This window comes from Mesoplodon bidens (assembly GCF_964165515.1).
Source record: "Mesoplodon bidens genome assembly, contig: HAP1_SCAFFOLD_287, whole genome shotgun sequence".
NCBI classification, from domain to species: Eukaryota; Metazoa; Chordata; class Mammalia; order Artiodactyla; family Ziphiidae; genus Mesoplodon; species Mesoplodon bidens.
The window spans coordinates 247,843-267,785 of record NW_027671566.1 but is presented as its reverse complement, the minus strand read 5'-3'; the positions used below and the strand labels follow the sequence as shown (position 1 = coordinate 267,785).

Below are 19,943 nucleotides of genomic sequence, written 5' to 3'. Positions count from 1 at the left end.
GGGAAGAGACAGACATAGGGACAGGGGAACAAGTCCATATTGCAAAAGAACAGGACAATATTTTCTGTGAGTAGAATGCTCAGAGCCTGTGTACTGTGTTCTTTTCTACTTTCTCAGGTTAGATTTATCACTTCATAAATTTTCTTTATCTTATCCAAAATGAATCTACATTTTTTTTTCTTATAAGTATAAAGAAAAAGATTTTTTTGGGGGAAATTTTTAATGTCTCACTACAATTCAAGTACCATAGATGTCTCTTTCTATTATTTGTATATCCTGAAAATATACCAGCATTATTGTCTAACACAAAGGAAGTTGGTACTATAAATTATAAGAGACAGGAGCTATGTTTTCACAGCTCTGTTTCTTGAGCACCCAGCCCAATGGTATTGTGGAGATGGAATAACAATCACCATGAGCACAGGTCACTGCTGACATAGGGACTTGCTTTCTCTCTAAACCATTTGACTTTGTTGGTGCCCAGGGCAGGATGCTCCAAAGTATGCCTCAGTGGAATATTACTTTGAATTAAAGTTACTGAAGAAATGACTGATGCAAGAGAGACACACTGACCTTCCTATCTGTCTCCATGAAAGCAGGAAATTAATATCTCATGTGAATGGTGCCCTCCCTGTACCAGGAGGTAGAAAGACATCATTAGCACCAGAGATAGGGAATGCAGGGTCAAGAAGACTGTATAAACCTTGTTACTTCTTTAACTCAAGAAGGTTGGCAGGGACATTTCTTCCTCCTCAACAGCTGACAAGACAACCAGAAGGCTGGCTAAACCCTGCTTCCCACCACAAGACTGCTGCAGCTGAGAGATCCTAGGACACATGACAAAGGCCAGCAGAAGGTAAAATTTCTTATCTCCTCAACTTCCCAGGCCTTTAAGGTCTGGTGGGAGGGAAAGTGCTTAAGAGTCTCCTTTTCTCTATCTCTAAATTTAGATTAGCAGAAGAAAATACTTATGGAGCAAGATCCTTGTGACATAGAAAATCTGGTATTTGGAAATGAGTAATCTCATCTCAGTTTTTCTTAATCCTTTCCTCCCAGAGACAGTCACTGTTTTTCTTTGTCTCTGTCTCCTGAGTCATGTTTCATAAGAAGAAAGAACCATAGGGCAGAAGACAGGCATAGGCCCTATAAGCCTGCTGTTTGAGACAGCCTCACAGACTGGTGAGTTAACAGTTCTCTCCAGTCCAGTGCCTATTAAGACAAACTTTGCTGTCAGTCCTCTGTATAAAAACTGGATGAGATTTTTCCTTCTGTATTTTTCTATGTCCTGAGAGTTTGGCTTTTTGTCCAGTGAGAATATTATCTCTGGTCTCCACCATCTGGATGGTGTATTTACTGGGGTGCATCTGGTAACCCATTGAATTGACTGGGGTTCTGAGACACAAAGTCATAAACAGCACACTCTAGTCTTGTTGTGCCAGCTGTCAGAGGAGTTTGTCCTAAGGGGACCCAGTCCATAAGGGGCCTTTGTTGTTTCAACCTTCATTGCCTTGTTAGTGTTGGAAAAGTCCCATTCCAGTAGCATATGCCTGATGTCACAGATTAGTAGGTTTGGGATCAGAGGTGCCTCAAATTCCCAGGAGAGACCAGGGACACAGTTTGCATTATACCACCCTTACTGCCTGTGCAATGAAGGCCTTTGCTTTCTTAGATTATCCTTGGAAATGAATTTTCACATTATAGGGGCTATATCATCTGTGCCCTCTCCATCTGAAAGTCTGCTTATTTTATCCATGGTAAGGATTTATTCTAAGCCTGAAAAGTTACCTCTGGGTCGTTCCATAAAAAGGCTTACTGATTTGAGTCACTATTTGAAATTAATGTAAGGTCTTACTCCTCAATGGCCAGATGATGGATCCTTTAAATTTGCTGTATTTAAATGATTGCCTTTTTGAGAGCTCTCATCATAAACAGCTGTCATATTGATATTTATGGAAGGATCAAATTGAAAGGAAAAATAATGTATAACAGCTAGCCTTAGGGAATCGTTATTAAGATGAAATAACAGAAATTAGACTTAAAGATCCAACATGAATTCCTCTTTTTAAGAAAAATTTTAAAAATTGCCCCATCTCCTCAGCAATTCCTTAGGCCCTCCTACAAATAATTAGGAAAAGATCAGTTGGAAGCCAATATTCAAGAGCTAATAGAAACAATTATCTTTGTCTTCCAAATCTCTACAAAACCAGAAATGCAACTTAGGAACGAGTCAAGGCCCATTTATCTTCACCAACCCTGAAACCTCTTCCTCTCAAATTCTTGTAGATATTATAAAAGTTGAGGATAATTGGAACAAAATTGTCCTGTACTTAAGAAGAAAAAGTATTTTAAATAATAATTACCCTGAGACTTATGATAATAGAAAAATACACTCCAAAACTCATAGAAGAAAATTTACATTTTTTTCCTCTGTCGCTTAAAGTTATAAATCTTACCATGTCTTTGAAATGTAAACACAGCCACATTGCTTGAGACTGAGCCCAGATTAGCTCAATTGTTAGAACCTGAAACTAAAATTTAAAGAAAAAAAGAAAGAGGTTTTTTTTTTAAACAAAAACCCTCTCTTGCTCAAACTCTAAATGACAGTCTCCTTAAAATTGTTTATCAAGGGCAAGTACACTTAAAGGGCAAGAAGACTTAAAAGTCTTCTCCATAAATAATAAAAGACTGTAGCTATCTGAGTGAGTAAACTTAATTTATTCCAACAAGCAATATAAAAATTCTCAAAAATATAACAAAAACAAATACAAATATTTTTCAAATTCACATGATCTAGGATAATTTTTGGTAAGTAAAATCTAGTTCAGGTTTAGGTTTAATTAATATAGACATATCTTAAGAGTTATCAGCATTAAGTATAATAGCTTTATTCTATGTAGTTTTACTAAAAGTCAAATAAGCTCATGTTATCTCTTTTACAAAATTTCTCAGAAAAAAGTAATAATAATAATAATTTAAGATGATGGCTAACACTATTTTAACATCTTATGAAATTGTCATGAGTAATCTGAGTGATTGTTAAGAACAAATTAATTAAATAGACATAAGATAAGAATTCTTTTAGGTAAACTTTTTTTAGCAATAATTGTTTTTGCTATGTCAACTTAAATAGTTTTCTAAATGTCTTTGATAAATTGTACCCTTAGAGTTTTGCTAAGTTAAATTAAATGAATTGAATGTCTAGATCATTTCCAACTAAGACAAAATACTGAAATATTAATTGCTGAACGAGTCTAAGTTTACCTACTTTTGACCTCTTATTACACACTAAATATGTTTGGTTCTATTAGTAAACATGTCTTGTGCTTCATTAAAAGCTTGTACTATGAAGTAGAATATGTTTCTAGAAATTATGAAATGTATTTATAAGTTTGCCAAGCCACAAAATACTTACACAGTTAATAATTTTAACTTTATCTTTACAAAAAAATTAAAGCTTCAAAGGATTAAGAATTGTAAATAATATATGTGGTTCAAGCTGCTAGGAATTATAAGGAAATTAGAATGTGTTTTGGGGTAAGAAAAAGTGTAAGGTATGGAGATGTTTTTGTTAATGTAAAAACTTTGTTAAGTGATTTTTGTCCTAAAGCCGGTTACTTCTAAATGGGAAAGAGAACAAGGGACAAACCAAAATGGACATAGAAAGTTGTAAGAGGTTTGTTAAAAAGGAATCTTTAGAAAGGAATTTTATGTGTAGTCAGGTCTAAGATTGGAATGAATTTAATAAAGTGATTGATTGAGTTTTAATATCCAATGTAAGCTGGTAGAAAATTAAAATTTGTTTTTTCTCTCTTTTTGCAAAATTTTCTTAATTATTAGTCTGCTCTTAATGAGAAATTGTAAACAAAGACTTTTTTTTTACATTTAATGTAATCTGTCTAGCAAAACAAATATTGTTCATTTTGTCTTTATGAGTCTTTGATAATTTTGAAGAAAAACTGAGTGCTTTCAATATTAAAAGAGCTAAGTCTTTGTACAACTATTTAACTATCTGTATTTACATGTGAATCTTTGTCACTTTGATTAAATTGATAACTAAATATTAATTCACAGTGACATATGATCGTATTTGACAAAGTGTTTTAAAACATTTTTATTTTTGAAAAAGTAGATTTTCCCCCAAACCAAATTCTAAATGAAATCTTATTGACCTGGAAATAACGTTCAGGTTTTCCAGAGGCCCCCTGGAACACCTTAAAAGATTTGTTTTGGGCTTCCCTGGTGGCGCAGTGGTTGAGAGTCCGCCTGCCGATGCAGGGGACACGGGTTCGTGCCCCTGTCCCGGAGGATCCCACATGCCGCGTAGCGGCTGGGCCCGCGAGCCATGGCCGCGGAGCCTGTGTGTCCGGAGCCTGTGCTCCGCAACGGGAGAGGCCACAGCAGTGAGAGGCCCGTGTACAGCAAAAAAAAAAAAAAAAAAAAAAAAAAAAAAGATTTGTTTTATCTTATTAGAAAAGAGAGCTATGAAACTCATTAGGCTTATTTGGTATGTTACTTACATGGGAAGCATTGCTAAATAAATGATCATAAACTCTAGGTTATATCATAAGGGTGAATGTTATTAATATAAATGTTCTAGAAAGTATATGAAATTCCTAAAATTGGATATGTCCTAGTATAATGTTATCAGTCATAATTCTAGTTATTATCTTAAATGTTTTGTGTCACAGATAAATTTTCTTGTCAATTCCATTAGAATGAATCAAATTTTTAGTAATGGATATTTGTCTTTTATTACTTAGACGATGGTTTCACTCAGATGCTTTTACAAAAGCTTCCTGAAAATGTGTTTCATGTTCAGAGAAATTCTTGGAAAAGGATCTAACAAGTATTCTAGAGCACAAGTTTCTGATGAATTTCAAATCATTACACTGAACTGAGTAAGAATTTACAAAACCCTAACGGAGAAATTGATGGTTTCATAAAACTTCTAACAAAAGATCAAACAAAACAAGAATTAATTACATGGGACTAAGTAAACTGAAGAAGATGGTTATAATGTTTTATGATTTTAAAAATAAATTTATTTATTTTATTTATCTTTGGTTGCGTTGGGTCTTTGTTGCTGTGTGTGGGCTTTCTCTAGTTGTGGCGAACGGCAGCTACTCTTCGTTGTGGTGCGTGGCCTTCTCATGTTGTGGAGCGTGGGCTCTACGTGCATGGGCTTCAGTAGTTGTGGCTCGTGGACTTCAGTAGTTGTGGCTCATGGGCTCTAGAACACAGGCTCAGTAGTTGTGGCGTGTGGGCTTAGTTGCTCTGGGGCTTGTGGGATCTTCCTGGACCATGGCTCGAACCCATGTCCCCTGCACTGGCAGGCAGATTCTTAACCACTGTGCCACCAGGAAAGCCCCATTTTATGATTTCTTTTTCGTAGTACACGGGCCTCTCACTGTTGTGGCCTCTCCTGTTGCGGAGCATAGGCTCTGGACGAGCAGGCTCAGCGGCCATGGCTCACGGGCCCAGCCACTCAGCGGCATGTGGGATCTTCCCGGACCAGGGCACGAACCCGTGTCCCCTGCACCAGCAGGCAGACTCTCAACCACTGCACCACCAGGGAAGCCCTATGATTTTTAAATTTGAAACATTGCTGGTTCTTTTTTTTAAGTTTTGTTTCTCCAAATTTAGGAAAATTTGTTTTTCTCTTTTTTTTTTTTTTTTTTTTGCGGTATGTGGGCCTCTCACTGTTGTGGCCTCTCCTGTTGCGGAGCACAGGCTCCGGACACGCAGGCTCAGCAGCCATGGCTCACAGGCCTAGCCACTCCGCGGCATGTGGGATCTTCCCGGACCGGGGCACGAACCCGTGTCCCCTTCATCAGCAGGTGGACTCTCCACCAGTGCGCCACAAGGGAAGCCCTGTTTTTCTCTCGGAAGCTTAGAGCAATTTGGTAAATTATACCCTTGTAAGCAAAATTGAATCATTTGTCTTTTTCTCCCTACCCGATTCCTCCAGAATTCAGAGGCTTTCAGTGAACATTCTTATTTTCTTGGCAATATAGTTATTTGCATAATTTCAATAAGAATCTGTTCTCCTTATAATAGCACATAATTGCAAACATTGATTATATTACTAAAGTTTTGCCTAGAATGTCATATTTGAGAGAGATATACATAAACTTAGATTTGACCAAACAGCTTTAAGAAACTAAGGTTGACTTCATGGAGCCAATAAAGCCCCTTGGGAAAATAGTGTGGTACCTTGCTTACAGAGTTCCCAGCAGCCTTACTAGCTGAGTAAGGAAGGTCACTTCCTGGCAAATGCAAGAACCTCAGAATATTTGGGGGACATTGAGGAGAAAAATTCCCCCAAATCTATGGATGTCAAATGATTGGCTTGGCTTCTTAGCCTCAAGGGACTATTAAAAGTTTAATCTGGAGATTCCTTATAAAAAGTTCCAGCAAAGCAGATTTAAAAGAGCCTATATGGGAGATTTCCCTCTAACCCTGGAGATATTCTGCATAGACAGTGGTTGACCAGAGGTAAAGCCTGAAGTCCTTCATGAATTTCAATCAAAATTGGACTTTAAGAAGCCAGAACTCCTCACAGTGACATTCAGGAGAGAGGGTAGAGACAAAGATGGCAGAGTAGAAGGACGTGAGCTCACCTCCTCTCATGAAACCACCCAAATCACAACTAACTGCTGAACAACCATCAACAAAAAAGACTTGAACATACAAAAAAGACATTCTACATCCAAAGACAAAGAAGAAGCTACAACTAGATGGTAGGAGGGGTGCTTTCGTGATATAATCAAATCTCATACCTACTGGGTGGGCGACCCAGAAAGTGGAAAATAATCATCATATCACAGAGGTTCTCCCACAGGAGTGAGAGTTCTGAGACCCACGTGAGGCTCCTCAGCCTGGGGACATGGCAATGAGAGGAGGAGATCCCAGAGCATTTGATCTTGAAGGCCAGTGGGACTTGAGGGCAGGAGCTCCACAGGATTGGGGGAAACAGAGACTCCACTTTCGGAGGGTGCACACAAGGTTTCATGTGTACTGGGACCCAGGGCAAAGCAGTAACTCTGTAAAAGCCTGGGTCAGACCTACCTGAGGGTCTTGGAGGGTCTCCTGGGGAGGAAGAAGTTGGCTGTGGCTCACTGTGGGGGCAAGGACACTGGTGGCAGAGGACCCAGGGAATATTTTTTGTTGTGAGCTCTCCTGGAGGTCACCATTTGGGCACTGAGACCCGGCCCCACCCAATAGCCTGCAGTCTCCAGTTCTGGGATGCCTCAGGGCAAACAACCAACAGGGTGGGAACACAGACCCTCCCATGAGCAGACAGGCTGCCTAAAGTTATTCTGATCCCACAGCCGCCTCTAAACACCACTTGACACAGCCCTGCCCACAAGAGGGAGAAGACCCAGCTCCACCCACCAGTGGGCAGGCACCAGTCCCTACCACCAGGAAGACTTCACAAGCTCCTGAACCAACCTCACCCATCAGGGGGCAGGCACCAGAAGTGAGAGGAGCCATGATCCTGCAGCCTGAGGAAAGGAGGCTACAAACACGGAAGGCAGAGAAATGTGTTCCAGATGAAGGAACATCATCAAACTCCAGAAGAACAACTAAGTGGAGTGGAGATAGGCAATCTTCCAGAAAAAGAATTCAGAGTAATGATAGTAAAGATGATACAAGTAACTGGAAAAAGAATGGAGGCACAGACCAAGAACATAGATGAAATTTTTAACAAAGAGCTAGAAGTTTTAAAAAACAGAGATAAACAATAACTGAAATGAAAAATAGCCTACAAGTAATCAACAGCAGAATAAATGAGGCAGAAGAATAAATAAGTGAGCTGGTAGACAGATTGGTGAAAATCACTGCTTTGGAACTGAATAAAGAAAAAAAATGAAAACAAATGAGGACAGTCTAAGAGACCTCTGGGACAACATTAAATGTGCCAACATTCACATTATAGGGGTCCCAGAAGGAGAAGAGAGAGACAGAGGGGCTGAAAAAATATTTGAAGAGATAATAGCCATAAACTTCCCTAACATGGAAAAGGAACAGTCACTCAAGTCCAGGAAGCACCGAGAGTCAAATACAGGACAAACCCAAAGAGGAACATGCCAACACACATGAATCAAATTGACAAAAATTAAAGACAAAGAAAACATTAAAAGCAACAAGAGAGAAACAACAAATAACATACAAGGAAACCCCAGTAAGGTTATCAGCTGATTTTTTCAGCAGAAACTCTGCAGGCCAGAAGGGAGTGGCCCACTATATTTACAGTGATGAAAGGCAAAAACCTACGACCAAAAATACTCTACCCAGCAAGGCTCTTATTCAGACCTGACAGAGAAATCAAAAGCTTTATAGACAAACAAAAGCTAAGAGAATTCAGCACCATCAAACCAGCTTTACAACAAATGCTAAAGGAACTTCTCTAGATGAAAAAGAAAATGCCACAACTAGAAAAAAAGAAAATTATGAATGGGAAAGCTCACCATTAAAGGCAAACATACAGTAAAGGTAGGAAATCATCTACTCACAAATATGATATCAAAACAAGCAATCATGAGAAGAGGAGAGTACAAATGCAGGATATTGGAAATGCATTTGAAATTAAGAGACCAGCAACTTAAAACAACTTTATATATACTCTGCTATATCAAAACCTCATGGGAAATACAAACCAGATATCTACAATAGATACACAAAGAAAAAGCAACCCAAATGCAACACTAAAGATGGTCATCAAACCACAAGGGAAGAGAACAAAAGAGGAAGGGAAGAAAAAAGAGCTACAAAAACAAACCCAAAACAATGAACAAAATGACAATAAGAACATACATATTGATAATTACATTAAAAGTAAATAGACTAAATGCTCCAACCAAAAGACATAGACTGGCTGAATAGATACAAAAGCAAGAACCATATATATGCTGCCTACTAGAAACTCACTTTAGATCTAGACACCCACACAGACTGAAAGTGGGAGGGTAAAAGAAAGGTATTCCATACAAATGGAAATCAAAGGAAAGCCAGAGTAGCAATAGTCATATCAGACAAAATAGACTCTAAAATAAAGACTGTAACAAGGACCAAGAAGGACACTGCATAATGATCAAGGAATCAATCCAAGAAGAAGATACAACAATTGTAAATATATATTCACCCAACACAGGAACGCCTCAATATATAAGGCTAATGCTAATAGCCATAAAAGGAGAAATTGACAGTAACACAATAGTATTGGGGGATGTTAACACCCCACTTTCATCAATGGACGGATCATCCAGACAGAAAATCAATATGAAAACACAGGCCTTGAATGACACATTAGACCAGAAGGACTTAATTGATATTTATAGAGCATTCCATCTGAAAGCAGCAGAATACACATTCTTCTCAAGTGCACACGAAACATTCTCCAGGATAGATCACACACTGGGCCACAAAGTGAGCCTTGGTAAATTTAAGAAAATTGAAATCATATGAAGCACCTATTCCAAACACAATGCTATGAGATTAGAAATCAACTACAAGAAAAAAACTGTAAAAAACACAAATACATGGAGGCTAAACAATATGCTATAAGCAACCAATGTATCACTGAAGAAATCAAAGCAAAAATTAAAAATATACCTACAAATGAAAACAAAAACACGAAGATCCAAAACCTATGGGATGCAGCAGAAGCATTTCTAAAAGGGAAGTTTATAGTGATAAAATCTTACCTCAGGAAACAAGAAAAATCTCAAATAAACAACCTAACCTTATAAGTAAAGCAACTAGAGAAAGGAGAACAAACAAAACCCAAATTTAGTAGAAGGAAAGAAATCATATAGATCAGAGCAGAAATAAATGAGAGACAAAGAAAACAGTAGGAAAGATCAATGAAACTAGTAGCTGGTTCTTTGAAAAGATAAAATTGATAAACCATTAGCCAGCATCATCAAGAAAAAAATGGGGAGAGCTCAAATCAATAAAATTAGAAATAAAAAAGAAGTTACAATGGACACCACAGAAATACAAAAGCTCATAAGAGACTACTACAAGAAACTATATGCCTGTAAAATGCACAACCTAGAAGAAATGGACAAATTCTTAGAAAGGTACAAGCTTCGAAGACTGAAGCAGGAAGAAATAGAAAATATGAACAGACAAATCACAAGTACTGAAATTGAAACTGTGATTAAGAAACTCCAACAGGGCATCCCTGGTGGCGCAGTTGTTAAGAAACCACCTGCCAAGGCAGGGGACATGGGTTTGAACCCTGGTCCAGGAAGATCCCACATGTCACAGAGCAACTAAGCCCATGGGTCACAACTACTAAGCCTGCTCTCTAGAGCCCACGAACCACAGCTGCTGAGCCTGCATGCCACAACTACTGAAGCTCACGTGCCTAGATCCCATGCTCTGCAACAAGAGAAGCCACCGCAATGAGAAGCCCATGCACCGCAATGAAGAGTAGCCCCCGCTTGCCACAACTAAAAAAAGAAAGCCTACATACAGCAACAAACACCCAATGCAGCCAAAAATAAAATAAATAAATAAATTTATTTTTAAAAATTTATTTAAAAAAAAGAAACTCCCAACAAACAGAAGTCCAAGATCAGATGGCTTCCCAGGTGAATTCTCTCAAACATTTAGAGAACACTAAACACCTGTTCTTCTGAAACTATTCCATAAAATTTCAGAAGAAGAAATATTCCCAAACTCATCCTATGAGGCCATAATCACCCTGATACCAAAACCAAACAAAGGTACTGCAAAAAAAGAAAAAGAAGTCAATATCACTGATGAACATAGACTCAAAAATCATTTACAAAATACTAGCAAAGTGAATCCAACAACACATTAAAAGGATCAGACACCATGATCAAGTGGGATTCATCCCAAGGATGCAAGGATTTTTCAATATCCACATATCAATCAGTGTGATACACCACATCAATGAATTCAGTAAAGTCACAGAATACAAAATTAATACACAGAAATCTCTTTCATTCCTATACACTAAAAACAAAAGATCAGAAAGAGAAATTATGGAAGGAATCCCATTTACCATCACATCAAAAAGAAAAAAATACCTATGAATAAATCTACCTAAGGAGACAAAAGACCTGTACTCTGAAAACTCTAAGATGCTGATGAAAGAAATCGAAAGTGACACAAACAGATGGAGAGATATACCATGTGCTTGGATTGGAAGAATCAATACTGTCAAAATGACTATACTACTTAAGGCAATCTACAGATTCAATGCAATCCCTGTTAAATTACCAGTGGAATTTTTTTTTTAGACTTTTTTCATGTGGACCATTTTTAAAGTCTTTATTGAATTTGTTACAATATTGCTTCTGTTTTATGCTTTGATTTTTGGTTTTTGTTTTTTGTTTTTTTTTGTTTTTTTTTTTGGTTGCATGGCATGTGGGATCCCAACTCCCTGACCAGGGATCGAAGCCGCATCCTCCTCATTGGAAGGTGAAGTCCCAAACACCGGACCGCCAGGGAAGCCCCCACCAATGGCATTTTTCACAGAACTAGAACAGAAAAATTTAAAATTTGTATAGAAACACAAACCCCCAAATAGCCAAAGCATACTATGAAAGCAAAATGGAGCTGGAGGAATCAGGCTCACTGTCTTCAGACTATATTACAAAGCTACAGTAATCAGTATGGTACTTGCACAAAAACAGAAATATAGATCAATGGAACAGAATAGAGAGCCCAGAAATAAACCCACACAACTATGGTCAATTAATCTATGACAAAGGAGGCAAGAATATACAATGTAGAAAAGACAGTCTCTTCAATAAGTGGTGCTGGGAAAACTGGACAGCTACATGTAAAAAAAATGAAATTAGAACAATTTTCTAACACCACAGACAAAAATAAACTCAAAATGCATTAAAGACCTAAATGTAAGATGGGATATTATAAAACTCTTAGAGGAAAATCCAAGCAGAACACTCTTTCACAGCAGCAATATCTTTTTGGATCCACCTCCTAGAGGAAAGAAAACAAAAACTAAAATAAACAAATGGGACCTAATAAAACTTAAAAGCTTTTGCCCAGCAAAGGAAACCATAAACAAAACAAAAAGACAACCTACAGAATGGGAGAAAATATTTGCAAATGATGGGACTGACAATGGAATAATCTCCAAAGTATACAAATAGCTTATGCAGCTCAATATCAAAAAAGCAAACAACCCAATCAAAAAATGGACAGAAGATCTAAACAGACATTTCTCCAAAGAAGACATACTGATGGGCAAAAAGCACATGAAAATCTGCTCAACATCGCTAATTATTAGAGAAATGCAAATCAAAACTACAATGAGGTATCACCTCACACCAGTCAGAGTAACCATCATCAAAAAGTCTACAAACTGTAGACTACAAAAATGTTGGAGAGGGTGTGGAGAAAAGGAGTCCTCCTACACTGTTGGTGGGAATGTAAATTGATTCAACCACTATGGAGAATATTATGGGATTCCTTAAAAAACTAAAAATAGAACTACCATATGATCCAGCAATCCTACTCTTAGGCATGTATCTGGAGAAAATTATACTTCCAAAAGATACATGCACCCCAGTGTTCAGTGCAGCACTATTCACAATAACCAGGATATGAAAGCAATTTAAATGTCCACTGACAGATGAATGGATAAAGAAGATGTGGAACATATATACAATGGAATATTACTCAGCCATAAAAATGAATGAAATCATGCCATTTGCAGTAACATGAATTGATGTAGAGATTATCATACTAAGTGAAGTAATTCAGAGAAAGACAAATATCATATGATATCACTTATCTGTGGAATCTAAACAAATGATACAATTGAACTTAATTACAAAAGAGAAACAGACTCACAGACTTAAAAAACAAACTTATGGTTACTAAAGGGAAAAGGTATGGGGAGGGATAAATTAGGAGTTTGGATTCACATATACACACTACTATATATAAAATAGATAATCCACAAGACCCTACTGTATAGCAAAGGGAACTCTACTCAATATTCTGTAATAACCTATATGGCAAAAGAATCTGAAAAAGAATGGATATATGTATATGTATAACTGAATCATTTTGCTGTACACCTGAAACTAATTCAACATTGTAAATCAACTATACTTCAATATAAAATAAAAATTAAATTTAAAAAAGAGATTAAAAAAAGAAGTGTCTTCCAATGCAAGGATCAGATCAAAGAACATGAATGGAATATTCCTACTGGGACGATTAGGAGGATAACACATCCTTGGTAGGTGCAGAGCCTGTTCACTTATCCTCTGACTTTCCTTGCCTTTCTCCACTACATCCAATTAAGCAGATAAAAACTTCGAGAAAGCTGCCTCTTCCTTCACCAGTGCCAAGAAGGACAAACTCAAAGAGCCATTTGTCTGTCTGTCTTCCTCTGATGTTGCTTCTTCACGTTTGAGCTATTGGGAGGAGAGAGAGGCAATAAATTCTCTTAATAAAAGCAAAAAATAAAAATAAAAAACAAGCCTATATGGTCAGTCACAATCCTTGCTATACTTATATAAATAAGACCAAGTTTATTGAATCTAGACTTATTTTGCAAACAAATTTGTCTTAATTTGGCTATCTTTGATAGAAATGAGGGTGATTTTAGAGGGAAAAATTATCTTTCAATAGAAACCAAAATACGTATTGTGGATATTAGATTCTAGTGCTATTAATTTTCCTTGAAGTTTTGTTAATTACCTGAAAACTGAACTGTATCCTGAATTTTTCTAGTTTCCTCCACTACCTGACTACAACTCTCCAAACTAGTGTTTCCAAATTTTCTCCCACCCTTTTGACTTGGAATCATTGCAACTAAAACTGCCTTTTTTTCTGAAGTCCTGCAAACTGAAGGTAGTTACCGTTAATATAAACTTCAGAGAAATCTCCACAGCAGCTCATGTTTAGACAATCTTCTTCGTTCCTGTTGCTATATGGACCACTCAGAAAGTTTACCTGAACATCTGATGGACATTCAAACTACAAAAGATGCTTTAACCCTGACATTTAGAGATCTTCTCAACTGTCTACCCTCAGAACTCAAAAACTGATCCGAAATTTGCCTCAATTATTAACCATTGTTTTTTTGTCTCCATAGCAATGCCTCTTATTAAATACCTGATTGCTTGTACAGTAAGCTTAACTTCTACTTGGAAATACTGCTTTGGAAGAGAAAATTAAGGTAAAATGATCATATGGATGGACTCTAATCCAATATGACTTGTATCTTTATAAGGGGGGAATTTTAGAACACAGACTGAGGGGCAACCATGTGAGGACACAGCGAGAAGGTAGCCATCAAAGGAGAGACCTCAAGGAAACTAAACTTGATACTTTGATCTTGGACTTCTAGCCTCTAGAACTATGAGAAAATATATTTTTGTTGTTTAAGCCACCTAGTAGCCAGTGTGGTATTTTGTTATGGCAGCCCTAGCAAACAAATACAATCACTATTAGGGGAAAAAAATCATGTGCTTTGTTATTCCAGTAGAATGATTTTAACACTGATTACTTCTTACCTTGAGATTATAAAAGACAGGGATAAACATTACTGTAGAGTATATATGAGTTGTGTCCTATGAAACAAAGCTAGTTAACAAACACCTCTCAGCTGTAGATGATGCCATGTGTTCATCTGATCAGCAAGAGGACATGAGTGGAAGGGAGAACCTTTTCTGCTTCAGACAAGCAACTTCCTGGGTTACCCTGAGTATGACAAAGAGGGCCATTGCTTGGGGACCAGGTCTCCAAGCAGTCACAACAGGCCTCAGGAACCCACAAGAAAATTGTGAAGGAAGAATATTACTAGCCAGGCCCATATGTATCTTTTCCTCCCATCACTGCTCTTCTGTGAAAAATTCTTCCAAATACATATTTTTGTCCCAAAATATCATGTTGGACGCTCGCTACTAGGAGCAAAATTTTCTAGCATCTCTGTTGGATGAATTTTCACACTTGCAAAATCACTCAGAAAAGAGTTCATCCTCCCAACACCTCCCCTGCACCAGTGTCCCCCTAAACAGCATCTGACCACAATATGAAGGAACTTACCTCCCAGGTAAACAGATGCTTGAATGTGATTTAATTATCTCTGCATCCTCTCCCTGGTCTCCCTGTGAAATCTAGTCACCTCTTTGCATTAAAGCATTTCTGTGAGAAGCCCTGTAAGGTGCTGGATATTCTCAATTCTGTCCTGCTGGTTTCTCTGAAGTGCCTAGAAGCTGTCCTCTCCACACACAAACTATTCTGACAAACTTCATTTGAATGAGTTGGATTTTAATTCTCAATTTGCTTCTGTTCCTAAGCTCTTAAGGCTTTTTTTTTTTTAACAATTCAGAAAAAAACATTAAAAAAAAGACAAGGTTGGGCTTCCCTGGTGGGACAGTGGTTGAGAGTCCGCCTGCCGATGCAGGGGACACGGGTTCGTGCCGCGGTCCGGGAAGATCCCACGTGCCGCAGAGTGGCTGGGCCCATGAGCCATGGCCGCTGAGCCTGTGCGTCCGGAGCCTGTGCTCCGCAACGGGAGAGGCCACAACAGTGAGAGGCCCACGTACCGCAAAAAAAAAAAAAAAAAAGGCAAGGCTACTCGCAGATCTAACATGCTAAGCTTTAACTTAGTACGTTCTTAAGACTGATGTTTTCCAAGGAACAAACTTTCATGTTTCCTGTGCAATAATAAAGGTTTGTTATAAAAGTTAAGTACGAAAAGTGAAAAAAAATAAAAATAGTGGTATCTTCACAGTTGAGTTCTTAACATATTTTCTGATATATGTAAAAAGAGAAAAATTGGCAAAATGAGTACCAACATTTTTAAAAATAATAATTAAGCCTAAATCCCTAGATTTACCAATTTTATAAAATAAGAAAATAACATTTTATAAAATACAATTTTATGAAATATGATTTTATAAAATTTGTTTAGGTAAGTAACAAATGATTTGCCCAAAAAACAGATTTAGCAGGTGGAGTCCAGGGGGCACATTCTACAAAATAAGTTTATTGACACTGTAAAGGGTTACTAGCATAAAATTGTGGTGGGAATAAAAAGGGCAGTGACCTTCCTCCTGAAGTTTAGGAGTGATCCCTGATTTGAGAGATATCTGAGTTGAAGTGGTCATTGGAAACAAATGGTAGAGAGAAATCACAGAGAGCAGACTGTATCAATTCCAGCTTCTGGACTCAGAGAAGGAAGGAAGAGCTTCAGATTTCACTGCAGAGAATGAGGCTGAGAAACTTTAAAATCAGATGCTGTTTCCCAGATCCAGGGGGCCAGCTAATGCACAAAAATGCTTAAAGCCACATAGGTATGTCACCTTTATTTCCTAGAGAAGATGTTAGCATTTTCTAAATCCTCATCTACCATGCCTGGCATGCATTATTTTATAGCTTTCTGGAAGTTTCATCAGCACCACTTGTATATTTGTAGTACGATGTGTCTGTGGAGAGTACAGAATGCAGGTCCGGGGTGGGGGCAACGGACTCTTCTAGCTACCACAGTGAGTGGTGCCCCTGCAAACCTGAGTAAGGAAGACAACTTGCCTTTGGGTGGGTAGTGTTACAATCTGCATGTCTAGGGGCACAAATGTAAAGACCAACCCTGTTCTGGGAATGATTATAATTCTGACTGACCTCAAAGGGGTAATTATGAAACCCCTGGATCATCAGGATCTGGATGTTCCCTACTTTTTCCATGGTGTGATCATGACAGAAAGTGTGGCTGTAGATATCTGGGAACATTTCCAGAAATGTCCTCCTGTAGGAGTTAATTATAAAGTAAATGTGTATAAAACAGAAAATAATATTGAAACCTATCAAGGGGAGTAGATCTTAAGGGTTAATATTGTAGATGGACTACTTTGGAAAAACTCTTTTTCCCTCGGAGTATTAAAAAGTCATCGCATAATTGCCATCTCCACATTTTGTTCTAGAGTGCCTGGTTTATTGATACCAGTGTGAGACCTGTTTTAAATAAAAATCTATTTGTAAAAATCCAGATCTGTAATATGTTCTAAATATCATTAGAGTGTCTTTTAACTATAGATTAAAAATCACTTCATTTTCAACAAAATATTTTGATGTAAACATCAAATGTTTTGAAAACAAAGGGGATCTGTTTTTGTTGTTTTCTCTTTTATCTAATTTTTGTATCCATTTTGTCTGGGCATATTAAATGGTAAAAATATTTATAAGATTTTCAGTAGGTGAATCTTCTTAAAAAGAAAATACTGAAGGCCACAGAGTCTGGGAATATTAATATCTTTTTAATAGATTGATCCCCTTTGATTTCTTATTCTGGAGTAAAAGTACAAGTTTTTCCATGAAAATTAGACACACAAATCATCTGACACAATGTATGGCAGATGGAAAATGATTGATGGGAATTTTGCTTTAATGCACATTGCTCATTGTGATTTTGCCCAGCTTAATGAACTGTGAATTAATAATGAGGAGCAACACATTCAACGTATTATAGTAATAAAGTGCTTTTATGGACATTTTTCATGTTTCCAGACTTTCTTGGCCACCCTGAACAATTTTAACTCAAAGGATTAAAAAATAATCGCTTATTTAACTGTGTTAAAATAGTCAACTTTGAAAAGGATATTTTCCTGTGTGAACTTTTTCCTAATTGATTCCATTTGGTTCGGATCAGTAAAGTTACCTGAGTAAGCTGCACTATTAAAACAAAGTGATCTGATAGAGTATTAGATGACATACGTGACCACAGCCCATTGTTTTCTGATTCAACGACGTAAGGGAGTAAAGTGAAAAATTAATACTTATACATTTGTTAATTAGGAGAATAGAAAAACTAAATTTCTTGTAGAAATAAGCCCAGAGTCCTCGTGTCAGCCCTGCTCCTCTTAAAAGACCGCGACGCTGTAATACCAATGGATAATCTGGGAGACAACCAGCTGTCATTAAAATAGATTTTACCAAGGCAAGGACAATAGGTTGCTTATTAGCAGTGAGAAATCAGTAGTCTTTTAGAAGTGTACCCTTTGGAAAGTGTGAGATATATAATAAATGAAAGCCTTTCATTATTCATTGTTATAAGCCAAATGTAGATTAAATGTAGACTACCTTCAATTCAGATATTCAGGTATCCTTCCCTCAGTAATTTTATGAGGTAACATGTATAATGTCAAGCATAGGCTAAGTCATATATTTTATAATCCTTCAAAAATTTTTAAAGCAATGTGTTAACCCTATAATGAATATAAAATGGATCCTAACTGCATGTCTTAGAAAATGTGCATTTCATAGAATTATTTAAGAATGAAGCCTTAATAGCCCATCTTTTTAAGTATGTTAGCTGAACGTTATGATTGTGTAATATCATTTTAGGGCATTACCACATTTTAAGAAATAAAATAATATTCAGAAGCATAATTTTGCCAGAATGTAAAATTTAAAACCAGAAATTTGACTTGTGAAAAATCCTCACATGATTATTGGCCTGTTAAAAAATAAAGCAAACCCCACAAACCTGATGCAAGCTATTATGTGCAAAATAATGTGCTAGTTACACAGCCCTCTGGGAAGTGAATGTGAGTCCGGATGCTTCTTTCTTGGTTTATTTCATTCCTAGAGTACCTTTGTTGCAGGTTTTTCTTATGTTTCCAAAGGAAACAAGTAAGCCATCTCAAGTTTAAGTTTTGTCCTCAATAAAGTAAAAAATGTGCCAGATACCATTTGACTGGATGATAACTAAAACTGGACAAATATTTTCCCTCACTGGAGACTGACAGTGTTCTAGTTGTGCTTAAAATTTGTGATTCTCCTAAAAAAAAAGGGTACAAATGAAAACTTATGGTTACCAGGAGATAAGGGGGGAAGGATAAATTGGGAGATTGGGATTGACATATACACACTACTATATATAAAATAGATAATAATAACTTACTGTATAGCACAGGGAACTCTACTCAATACTCTGTAATGGCCTATATGGGAAAAGAATCTTTAAAAAAAGTGGACATATGTATATGTATAACTGGCTCACTTTGCTGTACACCTGAAACTAACACAAATTTGTAAATCAACTATACTCCAATAAAAATTTTTAAAAATAAAAAATAGAGTACTACATGCATTTCTAAGAAATAAACATTATTTTCTTCATTCTTCTAAAATAAATAAAAATAAAAAAATGTAATTTGTGATTTTCAAGCTAATGAACACCTAACAATGAAATTTGCAAATCTACATTTGGAATGTATAATTCTTTTGTTCAGAGGCAGTGACATTACAAAAGAACAAAACTTCTCAAACATTTCCCCATTTAGAGTAATGCTGACAGTGAGTGTCTGGTGGATCTCAGAGGGGCACAACTGATGATATATTTATCATGCTGCCAGTTTGCTAAGTGGTTTCCTATTCACTAAGAAAGACTTGTCAATGGATACTGAAGAATAGATGTGAGGTCTCTGTGAGGTCTTTGTGCCAAGTCTCTGTGTGTTGTCTCTGGGTGAGATCTCTGTGTGAAGTCTCTGTATGAGGTCCCTTTGGAAGGTATCTCTGGGAAATCTGTTAAATCTGTGCTAGGTTTCTGTCTGAGGGTCTGTGAAGCAACATGAGGTCCCTGTGTGAGGTCTCAGTATGTGATCTCTGAGAAAGGTGTTTGCGTGAGAAGTCTCTCTTGAGAGGTGTGTCTGTGAAGTCTTTGTGTATTGTCTCTGGGTCTCTCCATTTCTTTTTTTCTTTTGGTCTCTCAATTTCTTGTCTTACTGTACCTTATGGAAGATGGAGCAGCAAGAGAAGGGCAAAGGGACTTGCTTCTTTCTGTTTTCTTGCTGTTCCATCAGCATCACCTGTCTGTGGCACTCTCCCAGCAGGAGCCGAGAGGTCCAAGTCCAGCTTCCCCATATTCCCAGAACTCACTTCTGGGTGCCCCTGAGAGGACCCAGCAGCAGCCAGGCTCAGGT

At 37.3% G+C, this 19,943-nt stretch overlaps 1 long non-coding RNA gene across 1 annotated transcript in view; it reads left to right on the top strand.

The window, feature by feature from the left end:
- Positions 1-309: 309 nt before the first annotated feature.
- Positions 310-19,943, top strand: part of LOC308611248 — a 29,653-nt gene continuing 10,019 nt past the window's right edge. The window contains exons 1-2 of the long non-coding RNA XR_014014807.1: positions 310-856; positions 14,114-14,197. This is a non-coding gene — a long non-coding RNA (uncharacterized lncRNA). The remainder of the gene's footprint in view (positions 857-14,113; positions 14,198-19,943) is intronic.